The sequence below is a fragment of the Erpetoichthys calabaricus genome, chromosome 1 (assembly GCF_900747795.2).
Source record: "Erpetoichthys calabaricus chromosome 1, fErpCal1.3, whole genome shotgun sequence".
Classification (NCBI taxonomy): Eukaryota; Metazoa; Chordata; class Cladistia; order Polypteriformes; family Polypteridae; genus Erpetoichthys; species Erpetoichthys calabaricus.
Genome location: NC_041394.2, coordinates 352,272,587 through 352,293,322, shown reverse-complemented (window position 1 = coordinate 352,293,322; position 20,736 = coordinate 352,272,587). Strand labels below are relative to the sequence as shown.

At 41.8% G+C, this 20,736-nt stretch overlaps 1 protein-coding gene across 1 annotated transcript in view; it reads left to right on the top strand.

Moving 5' to 3' along the window:
* LOC114643102 (zinc finger protein 271-like) overlaps positions 1–20,736 on the top strand; it is a 63,608-nt gene that overhangs the window by 30,236 nt on the left and 12,636 nt on the right. The window lies entirely within an intron of this gene.

The following is a 20,736-nucleotide window of genomic DNA, read 5'->3' as shown; positions in this document are numbered from 1 at the left end:
AGAACACATTACATTTATGATATTTCAGTTTTCTGCATATTTAGAATCCTTAGGTTTATACTGGATATAACTTTTATGATAAAATGCATTAAAGTATGTATGTTACATTTTACAGATAAGTCATTAACTTCATTTAAACAATGAATACTGTTAATAATTACACATGTGGGGGCGGCACGGTGGCAGAGCGGTAGCGCTGGTGCCTCGCAGGGAGTCACGTCGCTGGTGTTCCCTGCCTGGAGTTTGCGTGTTTTCCTGCTGGATTTCCACAGTGGGCTCCGGTTTCCTTCCAAAGACCTGAAGGTTTGGTGAAACTAAAATGACGCCAGTGTATGTGAGTGCTTGTATTCACCTTGCGATGAGATGATGCCCCGTCCAGGGATTGTGTTTATGTCTCATGCCCGATGCTTGCTGGAATGCGCACATTCCTGGATTGAGGGATGTAATCATTAAACATCCTTTTCAGAGTTATTGTGCCAAGGCGTCCTGGGAATTTAATGGATGTTTCAGGCAGTGCCGTAAGCTCAAGTTCATACGCACGGGGCGGTGCTTCGGTTTGCCGCCCTCCAACGTAACTGAATATTGAATATGTTAACCAATTTAAATAGAAAATTAAAATGACTTATTGAGAAAATTTACGATAAATTTTGCATAGATGTATTCATCTATAGAGAAACAGCAATAATTTTTTACATATAATTATTTATAAGCATCAACTAGACAAGAATATTGTATAGAGGCACTGATAAGCTGTGTTCTGATTATTAGTTTAATATAATTACACTGCGAAAACCACAACCTGTGTAGTGATCAAGTGATAGGTGGGGATGTTTTCTGCACAGAGGAAGAACGCATTCGGATTGATAATGAAACGAAATTTTAAATTGTAATTTAGTTGTTTATCTTCCTTGAAATTATTATCAGTGTAAGTTTGTTTATTTTTGTTATATATTTATTTTATATTATTTGCCTCATAAATTTCAACTGCTGTATCTGATGCATTCACAGAAGGACAGTCTGAATTTTTTTTTTTGAAGCATTTGTGGATAAAATATATAAGGAGAGCTAAGTGGGCATACGTGCAGAGGATCAACAAACAATTCAGCAGCACCAGATACATGTGTCGTATGTGGCAGGGCGTTCAGACAATTACAAACTACAAGCTCAACCCACACAGCAGCGATGATGATGCCTCCCTTCCGGATGAGCTGAACAACATCTTCGCACGGTTTGAGACGCAGAACAAAGAGCCTGCGAGAAAAACACCACCCTCCACTGACCAGGCACTCTGTCTCTCCATAACTGACGTGAGGAGGACTCTATCCAGAGTCAATCCACGCAAGGCTGCAGGACCTGACAACATACCTGGTCATGTGCTCAAAGAATGTGCCAGTCAATGGGCTGGTGTCCTCACAGACATCTTCAACACATCTCTGAGCCAGTCGTTAGTCCCAGCATGCTTCAAGTCGACCACCATCATACCAGTGCCGAAGAAGTCATCAGTGCCATGCCTGAATGACTACCGACCAGTTGCACTCACGCCAATCATAATGAAGTGCTTCGAAAGGTTAGTCATGTCACACATAAAGACTAATCTTCCTGCCCCCCTTGACCCTCTTCAGTTTGCATACCGCTCAAACAGGTCAAGTGAGGATGCCATATGCTCTGCCCTTCACCTCTCCCTGACACATCTGGATAAAAAAGACACATATGTCAGGATGCTATTCATAGACTTTAGCTCTGCCTTCAACACAATCATCCCACCAAAGCTAGTTGTAAAACTGAGCAGGTTGGGCCTGAACACCACCCTCTGCAATTGGATCCTGGACTTCTTGACAGAGAGGCCCCAGTCAGTTTGGATGGGCTGCAACACTTCCAGCATCATCACACTGAGCACTGGAGCACCACAGGGCTGCGTGCTTAGTCCACTGCTGTTCATCCTGCTGACTCACAACTGCACAGCCACACACAACACCAACCACATCATCAAGTTTGCGGATGATACAACAGTGCTGGAACTGATAAGCAGGGATGATGAAACAGCATACAGAGATGAGGTGGAACAGCTGTCTGCATGATGTGAAGACAACAATCTATCTCTCAATGTCGACAAGACAAAAGAGATAATCGTGGACTTCAGAAAATCACATCCTGCCCACATCCCACTCAGCATCAACGGTTTAGATGTGGAGACTGTTAGGAGTACCAAGTTCCTTGGTGTGCACATAACTGAGGAACTTACGTGAACACATAACACCTCATCACTAATCAAGAAAGCCCAGCAGAGACTACACTTCCTGAGGCGGCTGAAGCGAGCAAGTCTTCCCCCTTCCATCCTCACCATGTTCTACAGAGGCACCATTGAGAGTGTTCTGACCAGCTGCATCACAGTCTGGTATGGCAACTGCAACATATCCGACCGCAAGCACCTGCAAAGGATAGTGAAGACAGCAGAGAACATTATTGGGGTGCCTCTCCCTTCACTACAGGACATATTTTACAAATGCAGTGCCCACAAGGTCTGCAGCATTGTGCAGGACCCCTTACACCCCTCACATGGACTTCCCACACTTCTGCCATCCAAGAGAAGAAAGATACTGCAGCATCAAAGCTATATCTGCCAGGCTGCAGGAGAGTTTTTACCCCCAAGCTATTAGACTCCTTAACACCAGGCTGCCCCTGGGATCTTCCACACGGTCTCAACCACCTCTAAAAACAGAAGTTTTATACATGTGAGCCACTGTCCTGCAAAGACGAGTGTGAACGTAGAAAAGAACTGAAAATCTCCTACTGACCTTTAAGGATTTTGACATTCTTGATATCCTTCTGCGGTGAAACATTCTGACCTGTCATTGTTTACACATGTCTTATCTATTATTTATCAAATAGTTGTTTATCGATAATACAGAAATTATTATTTATTATATTACATATCTTACACAACAACAACATTTATTTATATAGCACATTTTCATACAAAAAGTAGCTCAAAGTGCTTTACATAATGAAGAGAAGAAAAATAAAAGACAAAATAAGAAATTAAAATAAGACAACATTAATTAACATAGAAAGGAGTAAGGTCCGATGGCCAGGGTGGACAGAAAAAACAAAAAAAAACTCCAGAAGGCTGGAGAAAAAAATAAAATCTGTAGGGGTTCCAGGCCACGAGACCGCCCAGTCCCCTTTGGGCATTCTACCTAACATAAATGAAAAAGTCCTCTTTGTAGTTCGGGTTTTTCATGGAGTCACTTGATGCTGATGGTCATACAGACTTCTGGCTTTTAATCCATCCATCATTGTTGGAACATCATGGTGCTTTGGGTAGATGGTGGTGGCGCACGCCACCACCAACAGGACACCGGAAAAGGAAACAGAAGAGAGAGTAGGGGTTAGTAAAGATTTTGAATGAATAGTTATTATAATGAATTAGATATACAGAGTATCAGGATTAAATTACAGTGAAATTATGGGAAGGCCATGTTAAAATAATGTGTTTGCAGTAGTTTTTTAAAGTGCTCCACTGTATTAGCCTGGCGAATTCCTACTGGCAGGCTATTCCAGATTTTAGGTGCATAACAGCAGAAGGCCGCCTCACCACTTCTTTTAAGTTTTGCTCTTGGAATTCTAAGGAGACACTCAGTTGAGGATCTGAGGTTACGATTCGGAATATAAGGTGTCAGACATTCCGATATATAAGCCGGGGCGAGATTATTTAAAGCTTTATAAACCATAACCAGAATTTTAAAGTCAATTCTGAATGACACAGGTAACCAGTGTAGTGACATCAAAACTGGAGAAATGTGTTCGGATTTTCTTTTCCTGGTAAGGATTCTAGCAGCTGTATTCTGCACTAGTTGCAAACGATTGATGTCTTTTTTGGGTAGTCCTGAGAGGAGTGCGTTACAGTAATCTAGCCGACTGAAAACAAACGCATGAACTAATTTCTCTGCATCTTTCGATGATATAAGAGGTCTAACTTTTGCTATGTTTCTTAGGTGAAAAAATGCTGTCCTAGTGATCTGATTAATATGCGATTTAAAAATTCAGATTACAATCAACGGTTACCCCTAAGCTTTTTACCTCCGATTTGACTTTTAATCCTAATGCATCCAGTTTATTTCTAATAGCCTCATTGTATCCATTATTGCCAATCACTAAGATTTCGGTTTTTGCTTTATTTAATTTGAGAAAGTTACTATTCATCCATTCTGAGATACAAGTTAGACATTGTGTTAGAGAATCAAGAGATTTGGGGTCATCAGGTGCTATTGATAAATACAGTTGTGTGTCATCAGCATAGCTGTGGTAGCTCACGTTGTGCCCTGAGATAATCTGACCTAATGGAAGCATGTAGATTGAGAAGAGCAGTGGACCCAGGATAGAGCCTTGTGGAACACCATATAGAATATCATGTGTCTTTGAGTTATAATTACCACAACTAACAAAGAATTTTCTCCCTGCCAGGTAGGATTAAAAACCAATTTAAGACACTGCCAGAGAGGCCCTCCCATTGACTAAGGCGATTCTTAAGAATATTATGATCAATAGTGTCAAATGCGGCACTCAGATCTAAGAGGATGAGAACAGATAAATGGCCTCTGTCTGCATTTACCCGCAAGTCATTTACTACTTTAACGAGTGCAGTTTCTGTGCTGTGATTTGTTCTAAAACCTGACTGAAATTTATCAAGAATAGCATGTTTATTGAGATGCTCATTTAACTGCATAATGACTGCCTTCTCTAGAATTTTACTTAAGAAAGGCAGGTTAGAGATGGGTCTATAATTTTCAAGAGCGGAGGGATCGAGAATATATTGCTGCTACTTCTTTGTCCTATCTTTGCACAATGTCTTGTCTTGTTTGTGTTTTAATTTTTAAATTTTTTAAATTTTAATTCTATTTTTTTTTATTTATTGCATGTTGTTACACTGTGGACCCTGAGCTTCACAATTTCGTCTATCTGTATGTATGTATCTATCTGTATATGGTTGAGATGACAATAAAGTTCACTTTGACTTTGACTAAAAATCAGAGAGTTTTACTTTTTTCATTCAGGTGTGATATTTTTCCGAACCCTGCTGCTTACACATGAATTGTACTGAGTCTTCTGGCCAATAATGCCGCCCCTAAAAATGTGCCGCCCGGGGCAGACCCCCCTTCGCCTAGCTACGCCACTGGTTTCAGGCAATTCACAACACAGCGAAGCTGAACATTTTCTCACCCACTGTGATGATATCTCGCACTGCTACCTGGTGGAATCTTCCAGATTTACATAAAGTGCACATGCAAATATAAACAGTGCAACGCTTGCGTGGTGTCCGCTGGAGGATGCGTAGTGTCCGCTGGAATATGCGTCATGTCGCGTGAAGTAGTCTATAAACCTGTCCTAAATGAAATTACAAGCGTAACAATTACAACTTAATTAATAAATAAAATATTTTGAGTTAACAGTGCCTTATAAGAACTGCAGAGACAATTAAAGTTCTCAAAAATATAACATTACTTTCTGGTTCTTTATACTCATTTAACTTTAACAAGGGAATAGCATATTGGCTCTAAGATAAACATATATACGCAAAGAATTTATTACGAACCAACACAAATGAATAGAACTTACTGTACGTTGCTTCGATTGACACACACTATTTCTAAGAAACCTTCTATGTGAATGGCAAACTATTACTTTAACAGATAGTGGGAACAACCACGCTTTCTCCTTCTTCCTGCTACCCACAGTTCTTCGCTCCGCGCATGGCATTATCTAAATCCGTCCAACTGATGACTCAACTCCGCCTCACAGACATCAACTTTTGTTTCACTTGCTGTTAGGATATTTCAATTATTAAAATGATAACTAAAAATTAAATAAACTATGAATAAAACAGGGCAGCACGGTGGCGCAGTGGGTAGCGCTGCTGCCTCGCAGTTAGGAGACCCCGGTTCACTTGCATATTCTCCCCGTATTTGCGTGGGTTTCCTCCGGGTACTCCGGTTTTCTCCCACAGTCTAAAGTCATGCAGGTTAGGTGCATTGGCGATCCTAAATTGTCCCTAGTGTGTGCTTGGTGTGTGGGTGTGTGTGCCCTGTGGTGGGCTTAATGGTGTGACAAGGTGATGCACAAAATTAGAGACAACACACTCAAAATCAGAGGATTGATGACAAGTAAAAATGGTACAGAAATGGTATACCGTGGCAAAACTAAAGGAAAACACTGATTGGTGGCAACGGTTTGCCTGTCACTCCGCAGAGGAAGTTTCCAGTTAAGTGGTGTGCTGAATGAGGGAAAGTTAACCTGGCATTCTTATTTCATTTAAATTGTTGGTGATCACAGTTCCCGGTGTGTGTACACATTGGTGTACATTAACAGGTGGACATCCATTTCTTTTTTTCCCCATGTGAGAGTTGTTAAAAATAATAATAAAAAAAAGATTTGAGAGTAAATTGGGGTGTTCCCATTTTTTTAGTTTAAGTTTCTACATACCATTTTATTGTAATAGCAATCACTAAAGGAATTTATTTGTAACCTAATGTAGTGGTCCCTTGTGATTTACGTTGGATTTGGTGCTGTATCATTGGAGAGGTATAGCAGCAAAAGAGACGAAAAATCCACCGTCATGTTTATGATTTATATATGTGTGTCCCTATGTGTGACTGTATTACTTGTTTGAGACAACAAGGCATTCCTTTAAGTAGTGCAATGACATAACGAAAAATTTAAAGTTTAAAAAAAAATAAAATGGGGAGTACCCCAGTTTACTCTCGGGTCTTTTTATTACCGTATATACTCACGTATAAGTCGGGTCTTAAAATCAGACCCCGACTTATACGCCCATTCAAAAATGTGACACTTAATTTTTTTTTTTTTCATCTTCTTGCCTCCTCCAATCTCACATCAGTTTCTCAGATGCATTGAATTATGTTGCAGCAGCTCAGTTACCAATTTATTTCCTGCTTCATCACTTCAACGATGTTTAATTTAAAGCCAGCTTCCTATTTTCTTCTGATCAAATGCTCCATTGTAGATAAGGGATGCTCTTACAATAAAGGTGTATGAAGGTGTGAGATACAAAAAACAGAAAACAGTGCAAATGTCACTTCAGAATAATTCGGGTATCACCATGTGGTCACATAGCCACGAGAGAGAGAGGTTAGGAGCACACGCTGATACAGCGCATTGCCATACCTCCACAGAAAATAAAGGCCGTGTGCTCCGTGGTTACTGTCTCAGGTGGGCGTTAGCATATCGTAATCTCTTGTACCAATAGCGTGAGTTTTCTGCATTCAACTTATACAACCAACATTATAAAATAGTAGAAATTATACAGTAAAATCAAGTCTCAACTTATCCATGGGAGGACTTATTCATGAGTATATACGGTAATAACATTTTATTTACTCTTATTTGAAAGAAGTCATTTAGGATACATTCAGTTATAGGACAGAAAGCAACAACTGTAAAAAGAATCGTAAAGATTATTGCCTCATAAATATTCAATTTTTTTTTTTTTTACTAATTAGGGCTTAATTTTATGTTGCATTTTCATTATAAGTCATTGCATTACTTAAAGGAGTGCCTTATTGTCTCAAACAAGTAAAACTGTGAAATATCCAGAACTGTCAAACATTGGGCTGCCAACACTCTTTCTCTGGAAATAGACATTTGGGTTGAAAAATGAGGACTTCTGAGGAGGCCTTTCTCAATGATGCCATAATATATCTTTATACTGTCTTATGGGTTTTTAAAATGATATAAACCTTTAGAAGCCGTTTATCACTTGTTATGGGTGGCTGGGGCCCCTGCCCGGCTGGGACGCCTCTGTCTTGGAAGGACCTTGGGAGCAAATGTGGACAGAGCATCACCTCCCTGGAATGCTACATGTCAGCCCATCTGGATGGCAGCAATACCTCGGTCTTCTGCAGGGCTTCATGGGAATTGGAGTTCATTACAGCCCTGTTGTGATCCGGGGGGCTGCCAGGATGTGCTGCAACTGTCCCTAAGCCCATGTGGGCGGTCCTTCTGCCACACCCGGAAGTGGGTCAACGAGCAGCTGGAGCACTTCCGGGTGATCTATATAAGGGACCAGCAGACACTACTCTGAGAGCCAGAGTGGGGAGGAGAGGAGTGGAGAAGAAAAGAATAATAGAAGGATTGTGATTCATGCTTTTGATTGTGTTGTGCAGACTCGTGGGGACGGGGAAGACGTTCCACACGAGCGAAGAAAAATTAAAAGCCTCTTTGTTTTTGTAAGTGTGCCTCTCGTGTCTGTGCATGCCGGGTCAAGCACTGGAATAGCGCCATCTATTGTCACATACTATAATTATGATGTGATGTCCAAAATCACAGTCCCTGGCAAACTAATAAGCCATAATAATAATAATAATTCATTACATTTATATAGCGCTTTTCTCAGTACTCAAAGCGCTATCCACACAGGGAGGAACCAGGAAGCGAACCCACAATCTTCCACAGTCTCCTTACTGCAAAGCAGCAGCACTACCACTGCGCCACCTGTGAGGATAGCCATAGATGTCAAACTCAGGCCCGTGGGCCAAATCTGGCCCGCAGTGTAATTATACTTGGCCCGCGAGACAATACCAAATGTCTACTAGAGCTGGCCTGCCGGTAGACCGCGTATGCACCGCTAATACTACAAATCCCAGAATGCTCTGCTGGTGCATTGGCGCATCAGTCTTAACCAACAACTGCCCCCTCCTCTGTTGACATTCATTAGCGACCTCATGCTACCAGTCACATTGGGCCACCCCTCCCAAAAATGGCCAAATGAAAGGTGGAAAACAGAAGCTTTCTAGAAATGTGGGAAGCATTCACAAATGTAAAGGACAGACCTGTTTGTCTTGTGTGTGGAGCCAACGTAGCTGTAACCAAAGTATATAACGTAAGAAGGCACTATGAAACGAAACACCACAACAAGTACAAGGACCTGGACGTAGCACAAAAGCTCCAGAAAGTAGAGGAGTTGAAAAGAAGTTTGGTTTCACAAAGTGAGGCTGCTGTAAAGGCCAATTTTATTGTGGCAGCAGAGACTCCAAAATCAGCCCGGCCCTTTAATGAGGGAGAGTTTGTCAAAAAGTGAATGATCAAAGATGGCGACGTCGTGTGCCCAGATAAATGCCATGCATTTTTAAATGTGAGCCTTAGCAGAAACACAGTGGCTGATCGTGCGTATGATCTTGCCACAAATCTACATGAACAGCTGATGGAAAAGGAAAAAGATTTCATTGCATTCTCCCTTGCTGTGGATGAGAGCAGCGACATATCTGATACTGCCCAGCTGTCAGTCTTCATCCGTGGAGTGGACTCAAATCTGTGCGTTACGGAGGAACTTTTGTGTTTAAAATCAGTGCATGGCACAACCACAGCAAAAGAAATCTCTGAAGAGGTTTCCAAATGTGTAACTCAAATGAGGCTACCTTGGGATAAACTTGTGGGACAAACGACAGATGCGCCCGCAATGTGCGGTCAAAAGAGTGTATTGGTGGCCAGGATTCGGGAGAAGATGCTGGGGGAGAGAACTGTGCAGGTGAGCTAACTGTTTATCACTGCATCATAAATCAGGAATCGTCGTGTGGCAAAGCCATGAAGATGGAACATGTTATGAGCACCATAACATGAGTAGTTAACTTTATAAGAGCTAAAGGTTTGAATCACCGCCAGTTCAAGTATTTTCTGGAGGAGTGTTGTTTGGAATACGCAGACGTGTCGTATCACACAGAGATGAGATGGTGAAGCAGAGGAAATGTACTGAACAGATATTTCGAGCTGCGTGAGGAAATTTGCCAGTTTCTAGAAAGCAAAGGGAAAGACACAGCAGAGCTCCGGGATAAAGAGTTTCTGTCTGAGCTGCCATTTCTCTGTGACATGACGAGCCATCTCGATGTGTTGAACCTGCAGCTTCAGGGACGGGGCCGTGTCATCACAGACATGTACGCTGCACTGAGGGCTTTTAAAACAAAATTGTGCCTGTGGGAGACTCAGATGTGTGGTGTTCCTGCTGTGTTCAGTAGAGGGCAGTATGCATGGAGGAGAGGGGGAGAAGAGGAAAGAGGATCGTTGGGTTGAGTTGGAGTTGGTCATTAAAAATGATTTTGTTAAAGGAGGCTATGTGCTGTTTGTACTGGCTGAATACACAACATATTGGTGACGAGGATGTCTTTACTATCCCTGCAAGCAGCCGGCACCTTTCCTTCCACACCCAGGTGAGCCTACAGTTACTTTCACTGCTTGGCTACGCATTTTTGAGAATTACATGCTTGCCGCTAATCAGGTCGATCTACCCGATGCGAGAAAAAATGCTTTGTGTATTCATTGTGTAGGAGCATAAGGACAACGTATTTTTTACACATTACCAGCTGAAGACAATACATACAACACTGCGGTAACGGTTCTAAAAAAGATTTTTGTGCCGAAAGTTAATGTTGTTGCTGAATGTTACAAGTTCCGCCATCGCGGCCAAAGGGCTGGCGAGTCGATCGAGCAATACGTTGCAGCTTTACAAGAACTGGTGGTTACTTGTGAGTTTGGAGAACTGACTGATGAAATGATACAGGATCAGGTTGTGGAAAAGTCTAGTTCTTCTCGTATCAGAGAACGGCTACTTCTAGAGTCTGATTTAACTTTGTAGAAAGCAATTACAATTGCAAGTCAGATTGAATACGCCATGGCTGAGGCCAAAACACTTAGCCAAGGGGCTGCAGCTAGTGTGCACGCTGTTCTTACAACGCAAAAATCGGACAAAACGCCTCTGCACAAAAGCAGTACAGTAAGACATAGAGCACCAGCACAACTAACCAGACAGTTAACTGATATGCAGAAAAAGACGGCGTTTTAGGTGTGGATCAGCGCAACACGCAGCGAATCATGCGGGGTGTCCTGCTAAAGATGCAGAGTACCGTAAATGTAAAAAGCATGGTCATTTTGCAGTGCAAGATATACAGATGTTCATGAAGTAACTGCTCCTGAAGTTACGATGTTGCATGTAGAAAACAATAATATTAATACCTCAGACAAGATCCTGTGCACTGTCTCCATCACTACTGTATCAAACAAAGAAGAGATTCCAATTAGCTTGATGCTTGATGCAGGTTCCGCTGTTTCTGTCTTACCTGAAGTGGTTTATGCTACTTATTTTGTAAAGGAATCACTTACAGCTCCTAAACTGCGACTGGTTAGTTACCTAAAAGAACAAATTCCTGTTCTTGGATGCCTGCCTGTGACTGTAACATACCAGTCCAACAGTGTGGATGTGGAGTTTTATATAGTACAAGAAGGAACATCTGTACTGGGTAGAGATCTATATGCTGCACTTAAATTGCAATTAATGGATGGTTGTATTACTACATTGTCCTTTACCTCAGTACAACCAGTGTCAGCATTCACACCATCAGTCAACAACAGTGCTCTGGGTTGTGCAAAAGACTGTGCATAAAATAAAAATACGAGCAGAGGTGAAGCCTGTTCAACAGAAATTTCGACGTTTACCTTTCTCAATAAGAGATGCTGTTTCAGAGGAGTTAAAAAAGGTAGTTGAACAAGATGTTATTGAAAAAGTGTAGTCATCTGAATGGGTTTTACCAATTGTAGTAACCTTAAAGAAAACAGGAGGTATTCGTTTGTGTGTTGATCTGCGTGAACCTAACAAATTACAATTATGGAAGAAATATTTGTAGAACTAAGTGATGCAAACGTATTTTCAACACTGGACCTTGTAGCAGTAGAGGTGTTTATCCACCTCTTGAACCCTCAGGTACCACTCCAAATACCAGGTAATAGTACAATTCCTCTTTATTGTACAATAACACAGTGCACCAAGCACCCTCCACTCCGCACTACTCATATAAATCAACTCTCACAATAATACGCTTTCCTCCTCGCCCAGACACTTAGCCACCCTACCTCCCAGCTCAACCCAGTGTACTGGGCTTTCCCAGAGTCCTTTATACACCCTGACCCAGAGGTGTTCCTGCCCAACAGTCCACAGTTCCTTATTCCTTCCGGGTCAGGGTAAACAGTCCTTATCTTCAACCTGGAAGCACGCCATCTCTCCTGCTCACGTGACCAGGACGTACTTCCAGGTTATAGGGCACATATGAGTCCACGGGCTTCCCGACAGCGACTCCCAGTGGTCCCCAAGGTATCCAGCAGGGCTGTGTATAAAAACTACATAGTCCATGAGGCCCTGCTGGAACTCGGGGCACGTCCATGCTGTCGGGAGAGCTCCTCCTGGCGACCTGGGGGTGAGGGCCAGAATAGGAAGCCGGCAATCCACCACAACCTTCAAAGTGCCTATCATCAAGTACTACTTCATGAAGACAGCCGAGATATCACTACATTTATCACCCATGACGGTTTATTCCGTTTCAAACGTGTTCCTTATGGACTTGCTTCAGCACCTGGTTGTTTTCAGAGGATGATGGCGTCAATTTTAAGAAATCAGTAAGGCGTACAGCGTTATTTGGATGATATTATTGTGTATGGGTCAACTCCTGACCTTCATGAAAAACACCTTAAAGCTGTCTTGCACCACATTAATGCAGCAGGATTACAACTGAATTTTTCAAAATGTCAATTTAGACAAAACAAATTGTCAGTCTTAGGTCATGTAATTTCTCAAGAAGGCTTAAAGCCAGATCCAGAACATGTGAAAGCACTTACGCAGCTCCTGCACCCTCTGACCTGCAGACATTATGTTCCTTTTTGGGTCTCACTTCTTGGTATGCTAAATTTATACCTAATTACGCATCAGTAGTTGAACCATTGAGAACTTTACTGCGTGGAACTTCAGTGCTTACATGGTCTGATGTAGCCCAACACAGTTTTGGTATTGTCAAACAATTAATTGTAAATAGCCCAGCACTGACTCTGTATGACCCTACACTACCTACTGTGGTCACTACAGATGCTTCAGACTATGGCTTAGGTGCAGTCCTTTCACAGATTCACTCAGATAATAAGGAGAGAAGTGTATCATTTGCATCCAGAGCACTCAGTGAAACAGAATGAAAATACTCAACAGTAGAGAAAGAGGCTCTGGCATGCGAATGGGCTACAGAAAAGTGGAGAACGTACCTGTGGGGACGTCACTTTAATTTACGGACAGATCGTAGCCCACTGAAGACATTACTGACAAGTAAAGGACTTAGAAGAGTGGGAAAGCGCATAGCTAGATGGTCAGCCAGACTTCTAAATTTCAATCACACCATTCAGTACAAACCAGGTTCAGAGAATATTACAGCTGATTGCTTGTCGTGACTACCTTTACCTAGCACAGATAAAATATCTGATGAGGATGTTGAAGTGGTTGCACTGATAAAGGCATTGCCTTCCATTATTACTCCGGAAGAATTTAAAAATGCCTGTCTTAAATGCCCAGTACATATTAAGCTAAAAGAGCTCCTACAAAAGAAATGGCCAAAATCTGAAAATAACCTAGACCCAAATCTTTGAGCATATTACAGAGTAAGGCATGAATTGTCTTTAATGGATGGCTATATCATTCGCGGATCTCACCGCTTGCTGGTGCCTCTGGACTTACAGGATAAACTTGTACATATTGCACATGAGAGTCATCAAGGTATCGTCAGAACCAAACAAAGATTGCGAGATCTGTTTTGGTGGCCTGGAATGAATGCCCAGGTGGAAGCTGCAATTCGTTCATGTGTAACATGTCAACTCCATGACAAAACAGCAATTGTACACACTCCTCCACTTCAGCCAGTACCTTTTCCTAACTTTGCATGGGAGAAACTTTCAATAGATATTGTAGGGCCTTTTGCAGATGGAGCACTGGACTACCATTATTGCAATTACTCTGATAGATTATTACAGCAAATGGCCAGAAGTGGCTTTTACTTCTCAAGTAACCTCTGCTATTGTCATTGCATTCCTTACATCAGTTTTCAGCAGAGAAGGATAGCCAAAGGAACTGATTTCAGATAATGGTCCTCAGTTTGTCTCTGTGGAATTTGAAACCTTCCTGAGAGAGAGGAATATAACACACAGAAAGTCATCATTATACTATTCCCAGGCAAATGGTGAAATTGAGAGATTTAACAGAAGTCTCAAAGAAACGATACTAACCACCAGCCTTGCAGGAAAACCTTGGAAAGCATTTGTTTCTGAGTTCTTACTTAAATATCGAGCAACTCACCATGTACCAACCAAGATGTCTCCTTCAGAGCCAGTTCATGGTAGACAGATGCATACAAAGTTACATATTGCAGTGTTGAAAGAAAATATAAAGCCGGAGACACAGAAGAAAGCTATTATGGATGCAGTACAACAAAAACAGGACATAAGTAAAATTTACACAGCATCTAAAGCGAGGGGCCAGGGAAGTTGATTTTCAGCCTGGATCATTTGTGCGTGTGAAAAAACCTGGAATACAAAACAAGGGAAGTTCTAAGTTTACTAAACCACTTCAAGTATTGAGAAAGAAAGAACAGTATACCTGTGAGTTGACGGATGGAGGTATATGGAATGCTTTTCATCTTGCCCCTGTTAGTTCAGACCCCGGAGAGGAAAATGATGAAAGACATCTATCTGTTTCTATTATGCCACACGGACTTACCCAATCTGAACCTGTTAGACGGAGTGAAAGAATTAGAAAACCACCTGTACGGGCAAATGATTACTAGATGTAAATGACAAATATAGTTGGTTTTGGAGGAATGCAGAATGAATTTCCCCTTGGGATTAATAAAGTATATCTATCTATCTATTCACATGTTTTCTCAATGTAAAAATCCTGTGTGCTAATTGGGATGATTCAGTTCAAGTTCTGTTAGTTTACAAAATGTAATTTGGTTCAAGCTTTACTTACTAAAGAGGGAATATGTGGTGTTCCTGCTGTGTTCAGGAGAGGGCAGTATGCATGGAGAAGAGGAAAGAGGATTGTTGGGTTGAGTTGGAGTTGGTCATTAAAAAGGATTTTGGTAAATGAGACTACGTGCTGTTTGTACTGGCTGAATAAACAACAAGATGCTGCAAGGAAACCTGGGCCATTTTCTTTTTGGCTGCCAAACCATAAAAACGCAGATCTCTACCGCCATGTTCCCAAGTGCACAGTTTGCTGATAAACTCGGCTTACTCAGCTCGGCGATTTGCCGACTGTGATGCCCAGAAATGTAGGTTTGAACTGCTTAGTAATCCGTTTGCAGTTGACGTGGAAAGCGCAGCAACTAACCTCCAAATGGAGCTGATCGAACTCCAGTGTAGTGACACGCTGAAGTCAAAGTACGATGCTATGGGTGCTGCAGTTTCCACGTTACATCCCTGACACAATGCCAAGGCTCCGTACCCGAGCTGCTCAAATGCTCTCTATGTTTGGCAGCACATATCATAAGGTGGAGTGATGGCTCTGTGGCTAGGGATCTGCACTGGCAATCGGAAGGTTTCCGGTTTCGAATCCCATAAATGCCAAAAGGGACTCTGCTCTGTTGGGCCCTTGAGCAAGGGCCTTAACCTACAATTGCTGAGCGCTTTGAGTAATGAGAAAAGCGCTATATAAATGCAAAGAATTATTATTATTATTATATCTATGTGAGCAACTGTTCTCCTTGATGAAGATGAACAAAACATCACACAGGAATCATCTCACTGATGAACACCTTCACTCAATCCTGAGGATTTCCTCAGCTCAGAGCCTGACCCCAAAGAGGCATAAGATTTTTGTTTTTATTTTATTTAAGAAATTAATGCCACAGATGTGTCTTTTATTTGACATTTGATTTGTTTATAGTATTAAGCTTTGCTGGTTTCAGATTCAATGTTTAAGCAAAACTTAAGTTTGTTTCTATATGAAAAGGTTCATCGTTACACCTGATGAGAAGGAAAAACTTCCTCAATTGTAGACATTTTTCAATAAATATCAAGGTTGGCCCGCGACTTTCTCCAAGTATTTAATTTTGGCCCACAGTGTATTTGAGTTTGACGCCCCTGTAATAAGCCATTAAATATTTTGAATAGCTCAAGCCTCTTAAATGAACAGACTTCATTCCTTCCATTCTTATTGGGATAGCTTAACTGTGTAACAAACTGTTTTATACATGTGGTAAATTCACTTCTAGTAAAACAAAAATAAATTTGACTCTCTTCAATGTAGTTTTATTTGCATTAATATACATTCCTTTATATTTTTCAACTGAAGCAATTTTTCTTAGTAAATCTTGGATAAATATGAATAGAAATCTTTTCATAGCCTGCTAGTGAAATTGAATCTTGTGAGCATCAGCCCCTTAGTTGAGTCTGTTGTGGCCTTTTGAAAACATTAATATTTGCTGTTCATGTGCTCTGTGAACTTGCACTTTCTTTTCAGCGTAATGGGTGTTCCTGAATTTATGGAAATGAAAGAATTATGAAAATACTAGCCAACCCGTGGCGTAGCATACCTCGCATAATTATGCCACTCTTTTAATGAGTTTTAAGCACAGGGAAAAAAATGAACATTTGAAAAATCTGTAATTTAATAAACCACCAAGAAAAGTAACATTGCAACAATGCACGCTACGAACCAACATACAATTGTCCGTGACTGAAAACTGGAGGACCGCCGTCGCACCTTCTCCCAGAGCGAGGGACAGGGCTGGACGGCACGGAGGGCAGAACGGGGGTAGAGGGGAAGGACGCCCCCTCCGTCCTGGACCCCCTTCCATTCATTGTTCTTTGCGGTTCCGAGTGCTTTTCTATATATAATCCACCAAGTCACCCGACCATGGTAGTAGCGAGGGGGGGTGTACAAAGGGCAGGGACGTAATCAGTGCGAGCGTATGACCCACACTTACTGGGAATTCCTCGTTCGTGGGGAACAATTGCAAGCCCCGGTCCCCAACACGAATGGGGTTCAACGGCTTACCCACACCTGTCGGGGCCGGGTAGACACACATTGATCCATTCAGTGTAGCGCGCGTGCAGTAACGGACATCCAAGGGCATCACAGACCTGTTAATGCTCAATCTCACGTGGCTGAAAGCCCCTTGTCCCTCTAAGAAGTTGGACGCCGACCGCTCGGGGGTCGCGTAAGTATTTAGCAGTAGGGAGTCTCGTTCATTTTCAGAATTAACCAGACAAATCGCTCCACCAACTAAGAACGGCCATGCACCACCACCCACAGAATCAAGAAAGAACTATCAATCTGTCAATCCTCTCCGTGTCCGGTGGGGTTTCCCGCGTTGAGTCAAATTAAGTGAAATTTGCGTGTGGTGAGTTGTTGCGTGTGGGCACATGAGCAGGCACTGTAAATGCCTTGAGAGTGTGGGTGGACGCGTGCCGGGGAATAATGAGTATCTATATATCTTCTTAGATATAGAAAGCATCTGACGTGGTGTTAGAGTTGGTGGGTGGTACTTTGTAAGTTGACGGACGTGGCTATTTCTTGCGTATCCCATGGTTGTCTTCCGGCAGTGTGAATGCCTCAAGAGACAGGGTGGCGGTGTTTGGTGAGTTGTTGCAGTTTGTGAGTTAAAAAAACTGCTATGGTTTTACACTCCAGTACATTGCGGTGAATGCATGTAACAGTCAGGCGGGCAGACGTTCTCGCCCCATGCTCTTAGAGTTGACGGGCGTGGCTCTGTGAGTTGTCGTCGTATCCCATGGTCTTAGAGTTGGTGGGCGGGTCTCTGTGATTTTGCGGGCGTGGCTATGTTTTGCGTATCCCGTGGTTGTCTTGCTTAAACTGTTGGCTTAGTGAATTATATATATAGATTATTAAATTACTTGAAGAAGTGACTTATTATTTGATAGATAGATAGATAGATAGATAGATAGATAGATAGATAGATAGATAGATAGATAGATAGATAGATAGATAGATAGATAGATAGATAGATACTTTATTAATCCCAATGGGAAATTCATTGGATAACTAAAATGATTTTGCAATTAAATGACAGAATCTTTTTTTCTTTTAATTAACTGAAACTTTGACTCATCTCTGTATTATAATTAAAAAATCTTGGGAAGAGAGACGAGACGTGACTTTCTCAGAGAGACACTTTCACGTTCCACGAGACGAGACTTTGTGCCAAGAGATTTAACCACGCCGGAAATAAGACAAAGAATAGATGACAAAGTAGAACGTCATAAAAAATTCAAAAACATTGGCGCAATACACATGCAGAGCAAGTTAGAGACAATGGAAGTACGAAAACTCAAAACTCTCAAAAAAAATGATAGTAAAGATAACATTAGCAATAACAAACAGAAATTATTACTCAGTGAAATAACGGAACAGTGAAAAGAGATCAAATATATTGTTCTAATTTAAACTTTTAAGTCAGAGACTTGTAGATCGTCTAATTCGTGTTGCCAAAAGTAGTGTTTCTTCCCAATGAAGAGGCGTATCCATTAAAATTAGAAGATTTGTTGTTTGGTGAAACTGAAATCCCATGAGAGAAAATTCCAAGCCCCGCGAGACAAGAGCTTATGCAAAGAAATTTGGAAAAGTCCTGAACAAATCTACAACATTTACAACCACACACACGGTTCAATTATTTCTCATTTGTGTGAATGCTATTGTCAGACACAGTTCGTGTAGAGAGAAAGAAACGATATTCACTCATGGGCAGCTACACGTTGCATTGTCACGACGTAATTCCAAACATGGCATCAAAACTAATGCGATATTGACGAAAAGGTAAAAACGAAAAGAGATTGAATATATGGACATAGGTGATATGATAGAAGTATGTAGATATTGTTTGGCTTTAAACTTTAAGTCGGAGACTTGCAGATCGTCTAATTCATGTTGCCATCAGGGAGAAGTAGTGTTTCTTCCCAATGAAGAGGTCAATCTGTGAGAATTAAAAGTTTTTTTGTTTGGTGAAAGTGAAATCCACATACGCGAGCGGCAGAGACACGAAGTTGCTGGAGCGTAGTGCTGAGAGGGGGGTTGGCGAACGAAGCCCTCTAGTTAATTTATAATTAGAAATCCATTTTGGAACAATGGGTGGTAATAACAGTATTCATCGATCCATCCATTATCCAACCCTCTATATCCTAACTGCAAGGTCACGGGGGTCTGCTGGAGCCAATCCCAGCCAACACAGGGCGCAAGGCAGGAAACAAACCCCGGGCAGGGCACCAGCTCACCGCAGGGCGCACACACACACAACAAGCACACACTAGGGACAATTTAGGATCACCAATGAACCTAACCTGCATGTCTTTGGACTGTGGGAGGAAACCGGAGTACTCAGAGGAAACCCACACAGACACGGGGAGAACATGCAAACTCCACACAGGATGGACCGTAATAACAGTATTTTCTATTAAAATTTTACAAAGCAGTACTTACTCACGCTTAAATACGATGGACTGTACCTGGATATATGAAATTTCTTGTTTAGCCAAGCTGCTGAAAGAAGAATCGAAAATAAGATCTCGCATAGAAAACATGAAACTGTAATTTCAATTTTGAATAAATTCACTTAGTTACGGTGAGTGAGGATCACAAATAATTAAGGAAAGGAACAACGTTTGTAATGAACTGTCTACTTGCCAAGAAGATAAAGCTGAATTCAAAAGATGAAGTGAAAAAATCAAGTTGGACAGACGTCGACTATTCTCGTCAATATCTGCTGTCACACGGAATGGAAGGGCTTGAATGAGGGTAATTCCGAGCCAGGTTGGGACGTAGCAGAGTGCAGTGACTCTTTTTCTTCTCGCTTTTCTGCAGACTTTCACGGGAAATTCTGCCTGGTCCTAATGATGTCAAGTCTGCTTCGACCTCTTCGATGTCACTTCTGGGACTGAGCCTGGGCACGTCAAATAGATATTGCTGCAGACCACAATAAAATGGATATGAATATCATTTTCAAAATTAAATTTGCAAACTTCAGGCACTGATCAGCCAATCGAAAATATAAACATCGGGGTCAATCACCTTTTTATTTAATAAATCGCCAATCGGTGGGGGTCGCATAGTTTGGGGAAGGAATGATCTCCTCAGTCTGTCAGTGGAGCAGGACAGTGACAGCATTCTGTGGCTAAAGCTGCTCTTCTGTCTGGAGATGACACTGTTTAGTGGATGCAGTGGATTCTCCATAATTGATAGGAACCTTTTGAGCGCCCGTCGCTCTGCCACAGATGTCAAACTGTCCAGCTCCATGCCTACAATAGAGCCTGCTTTCCTCACCAGTTTGTCCAGGCATGAGGCGCCCTTCTTCTTAATGCTGCCTCCCCAGCACACCACCGCATAGAAGAGGGCGCTCGCCACAACCGTCTGATAGAACATCATCAGCATCTTATTGCAGATGTTTAAGGACGCCAGTCTTCTAAGGAAGTATAGTCAGCTCTGTCCTCTCTTGCACAGAGCATCAGTATTGGCAGTCCAGTCCAATTTATCATCCAGCTGCACTCCCAGGTATTTATAGGTCTGTACCCTTTGCACACAGTCACCTCTGATGATCACGGGGTTCAGGAGGGGTCTTATCCTACACTAAGCCAATCGGTGTTATTTGTCATTCAAGTTCCACTTTAGCCAATTGCCTTATGGATACGTAAAAAGAAGGGTGGGAGTAATTTCTAAAGGTGGACGGTCAAGATAAAGTGACTGTAAAAGATGGAGTGTATATTCGTAAAATACATCTGCGACGATAGTCTACTAGTGCCAATATCTTATACTATAACACTCTGTGGAGTGCGTTATTAAGACTGCAGTATATTTTTACCACTGTCATTTATGATTAGCGGTTCTGAAAAAATAATGATAATAAAAGTTTG